The following is a 4,949-nucleotide window of genomic DNA, read 5'->3' on the forward strand; positions in this document are numbered from 1 at the left end:
TATCCAAAACCAGATCAAGCATGACCATAATAAGTTATTTCCTGGATAGTCGCCATCTGATAAAAATAATGTCGTAGACAATGAGTAACATTGCTGGCAAAGAAAACTAGGTATCAGTGTCAAGCGGAGTACCCAAGTATAGTGCAAAGTCATCTAGTTTATAACTACTAACAGACCATTCTTATCTTTCTTGAAACAATATAACTGCAAACAGATCATTAGAGTTGAGTTTATTCAGCCTCAGTCACATAAACATGTACCTCTCCAATTTAAATATGTTAACGTTTTTTTGGATCAATACGGCGACTAATAACAATGCTAAAATTATACAAACACCTCCTAATGTTAACACCTTTACCCTGTATCATATAAAACATATTGAAATTCATTTTTTCCTCATCTACACCTCCCATATTTAAGCACTTCCGGCTTATTCAAAGATAAGTTCGACAGCGCACAGGGCACGAAGTACGCAAGACCAGACATGCAATCTTCACTACAGACACATTATCCCCGCCCCTTAAGCCAGGACGTACACTCCAATCTATGTCAACAGCATAGTAACGATGGAGATACAGTCCCACAGATTACATATTCACTAACACTATCCATGCCACAAGTGCAAAACGCAATGAGAACCGTATCTGTAAGAGTGCAGTAAATCACCAAAAATAATGACTTTCTTTTAGAAATCCACGACATCCAATCCAGCATTCCAATACCTTCTACGATATCCAGATTGAGCACCTTTCATAATAAAGATATCAATTGAATATACACGCCACAATCAGGTTATAAAAAACATCAATTAGCCAGTACAACTGAGGAAAATAACATTGATTAAAATTAGACCATGTCATTGAGAAGGTTCATTTAAGCAGGAATAGGTCAATGGGTATATGCCATAGTAATAAACAAAAGACCATGACGTCTCCAGCCACTACCACATCCACATTCATAACCCTAGCACTCTCATAGGAGTTATTATTAGTTACAGTCAAATACATTGTCACTCCGAAGGAAGGTTTATGCGACCCGGGTGGCTAGCATAAAAAATACTAGTCAAGGCCTGAGCAATAATATCAGGCCATAGACATTGACATAATCATAGTGAATCCAAAACACAAAGCAACAAAAACACGCTTATTAGACAGCGTCAAGGGACCCCCATCAATTAATAAGTTATCAAATTAGTCATTTCGCGAGTAGACAAAACAGATGACGCAGATAACCTACACCATCGGAGTTGGGGAGAGGCGCTGTATGTCCACGCCGATTCAGGTGACAATCAGGTGAACATGACCTACGCCGTTTCCAGTCGATACTTGCTTTTCCTCCGGCGTTAGGAACTTTATTCATGAAGAGGGAGTTTGCATTAATGTGAACAGTACCACAAAAAGTCCACCGCTGCCCTCACCACCATTGCCTCGGCTGTGCCGAAATGGTGGCCGGACAGAGAAGCCACGGACAGTAAGCAACATGTCGTCGGTAGTAATGGACGATTTCAAAGTTCAGAGTAGATAGTTATGCTTGCTATGTATAACAAATGCAATGATAAATCCACGAGAGGGAAAAGCAACGACCTATAACCACCTTCAACCTGATAGCACCTAAACATCGCCATCACACGATGGGGTGTTAAAACGACGAAGACGCCTGCGCTGCGAAACAAACTAAAAATAAATAGGTCACTTTTGAAGAGTCAAAACTGTTTTTTGCTGGTTGTTGCATAGTAGTAATGCTCTGTCATTCCACTATAGTCTTTTGGTTTTACCACCAGGTGTGCAAAACTACAGGTACATTTAATATATATATATATATATATATATATATATATAATATTATTATCGGTTATCGGTATCGGTCTTGAGAAGCAGGAAGTTATCGGTTTCAAAAAAACAATATCGTGCATCCCTAGAAAGGTTACATGCCTTCATGGAGGGACAGTGGTTGGTGACAGTCTCCATCTGTCTTTGACATGGAGGGTACGCTTAGAGGGTAGCCGAGAGGCGATAGGCCTACTTCTTCGTGCCCTGAGGAGTTACACAATAACCCAGTTGTATTTTTGCATTGTTAGCCGTGTGGAGAGGCTACATGTTTATGTGATGAGGTGAAAATCAAATCAAAGTCTGTTTGGCAGTTTATTTCAGAGGTCATGTCTGGTTATAACCTGTACTTTCATGCCTACTTGGACCCTTGCCATGTTTCTTTAGCAACACAAGAACAATCAACTCTCTTATCAGAGTACACAGGAAAAACTAAGATTGGCCTGCTTGATCTGGTTTGTATTTACTTTATTTTGGTTTGTTGGTGACCACAAATATCAACTTTGCAGGATTCAACGAGTCAGTTCAGACCTTATATTGATTCAAAGTTTATCAAGTTTTCAACAGTCTCTCCAGGTTAAAAATTATGAGCCCTCTGAACGTAGCAAAGCTTTATCACATTTAGCAGAAAACATGTCTGTCAGCAGAGATAAGAGTCTTACAGCGGCAAAACCAAGCAGAACAGAAACAGAAAATGAGTTGGGCCAAAAAAGAAAAGAGGAAGGAAAGAAGAAGGGGAAGAAAAGTTCAGGGATAATGCAAAAAAGGGAAATTGGGCAAAAGTTGTTTTTTTTTAAACAGACGAAATGGGAAAAAACACCAGAAATCCTCTGAAATTTTTATAAAAAAGGATAATTTTCTAAGTGTCCCCTGTAAGTGGAGCACTAACAAGCTGAGGCTTTGGCAGTGCTTATTGAGATTCAGTAGCATTTAAAATGGTATGAGTTTCTTTCTTAACTTTATACATTCAATGTGTGTCTCAATGGACCCCTGGTTAGCTAGCAACCAGGGATAATACTCCCTGCTGTTCTGCCTTCACACCAAAGAATGCAGTTTTTGATGATATATTTGTGAGCAAACAGCACAATGCAAAACCTTTGACCAAGTGGCTGAGGCAAGAAGCAACTTGTCCACAATATCTTATTGTTTAGAGCGTAATAGCCAGACTGTGCTGAAAAAGGGTGACAACATTCTGTTCTCTACAAAACAACAGATAACGAAAGAACATAAAAACACAGAATAACAATAACAACTCTTATTTTAGTCATATATTGCCAACTCCTGCTTAAAACAAGGCTTTGAGCAGGGACAGTAGGCTTGCACCCCCCTCCCAAAAAGCCACCTAGCCTTTAGTGTCTCAGAAGCTAAGTGAAGATGACAGGCGAGCCACATTGAGCCTATTTCTATTGACAGATGCGGAGAGCCAAAGAGGTCGACTTTGGTGGCTATCCACTGTCACTCACAACTTCAGTCATTGTGTTTACATGCACACCATAGAAAGAAGACAGTAAATACTCTGATAAAGCTCTAAATGCGAAATGTGGATGTTGTGACAATCTTGGAAAAGTTGCCTGTACTGTGATTATAGAAGCAAAATCTTTCATACAAACAGTCCACAGCTCAACTGGCTGTGAACAAGTTTGGACTCAACTGCTCTCTTCATTGTGTTTTCATTGGAAGCTATTTTCAGTTTAATTTAATTTCAGTTCATTTAAAGATATTTATATTCACCCATCCACAATTCCCTTTGTGCTTCCATGCCAAACAGAATCCAACACAAATAACTGGCAGAACCTACTGTTTAAAAACTCAATCAGTTTTGTTTGTTAATATTGTTGGCTTTTTTTTAGATTATTTCATAAGTGGTTTGACTGCCAGTTTTTTTCCAGTTTCATCTTTGAAGTAAGCCTCATTAGAATCTCCTTGAATCAGCACCCCCTCTCCAAAAATAAAACTAAACAAACAAGTTATTTATTTATGGAATAGAATAGATTTACTAGCTCTCACTTACAACACAGCACAACAGACACAAGCAGGGGCGGACTGGGGGGAAAAAGTGGCCCGGGGATTAATTGACAGACAGGCCCACTTAATGCGCGGCATGTATCGGCCGGCCGGCGACGAAAGTATGGTACTTAACAAAAAACCCTATGCATTTTATGTTATTTTGGACAATTATTCATATAGTAATCACATTACCTGAGCCCTTGAGTTACCTAGAGCAAAATAGTTACATAATATATATAGTGATTTTAATGTTAACAGATCATTTATGCAATAATATTTTTGACCCAATTTGCCTGACTTGACACATGGAATAAAACATGGGCGTAGGAAGCATCCTCAATGTCGGTGAGNGTAGTACCCATAGAGTCCAGTAGAGGGCAGAGCCTGTGAGATATTTTGAACTTTGAACTTGTGTGCTACTTTTACTTAAAGAGCAACTTGCAGGTTTTTTTTTTTACTAGATTTATGCTTAACCTTGCATGAAAATTACAATTAAAAAAGTTAATGCAGGATTATATATGTTTTACAAGACATAAGGGCAGGAATTCAGAGGGAAAGGAGCCGTTTTGAGTTCTGCTACTAAAAACTGCTTTTTTTAACGTCATATGTCAAACGCGTCATATTATGTCACATGGGGGAGCAACTTTCTCGGACTCCTTCTCTGCCCAACCCGCGGTAGTTTGTTGTTGGTTTGAGCGGTTTTGATTTAGTGAGCTGGTATTTTTTCGGTAATTTTACATTGCATTTCACCATTTTTAATCATGGTGAGCTGGAGTTTGTGCAGGTTGCACAAACTCCAGCCTGTCAGGACATCGAGTCCACAGTTTCCCTAACAGGAAAAGGACCGGAGCTAGCTTTCGTTCCTGGGTGCGTTGTGCGAGGTGCATTCACCTCCCTGCAGCACATACTCTCCACAGCTGAGGCCTATCAAACAAAACGTTTATCAGGAAACCGTATTACATCTCTCTCCCCCCCTTCGTTCCTCTCTCTCCCGGAGGGAGCTGTGGTGTGAGGAGAATCAGTGGAGAACAGGGCAGCTGTATTGGTGAGTGAGCTACAGTTAATGTTAGTGTTACCGACCATAGACGTAAAACACATTTCGACCACCGTAGTATT

At 39.8% G+C, this 4,949-nt stretch overlaps 1 protein-coding gene across 1 annotated transcript in view; it reads right to left on the reverse strand.

Moving 5' to 3' along the window:
• The window catches only part of rnf144aa (ring finger protein 144aa), a 49,442-nt gene that overhangs the window by 22,008 nt on the left and 22,485 nt on the right, over positions 1–4,949 (reverse strand). The gene's annotated exons all lie outside the window — the stretch shown is intronic.

The sequence above is a fragment of the Notothenia coriiceps genome, unplaced genomic scaffold (assembly GCF_000735185.1).
Source record: "Notothenia coriiceps isolate Sejong01 unplaced genomic scaffold, NC01 NC01_scaffold00009695, whole genome shotgun sequence".
NCBI lineage: Eukaryota > Metazoa > Chordata > Actinopteri > Perciformes > Nototheniidae > Notothenia > Notothenia coriiceps.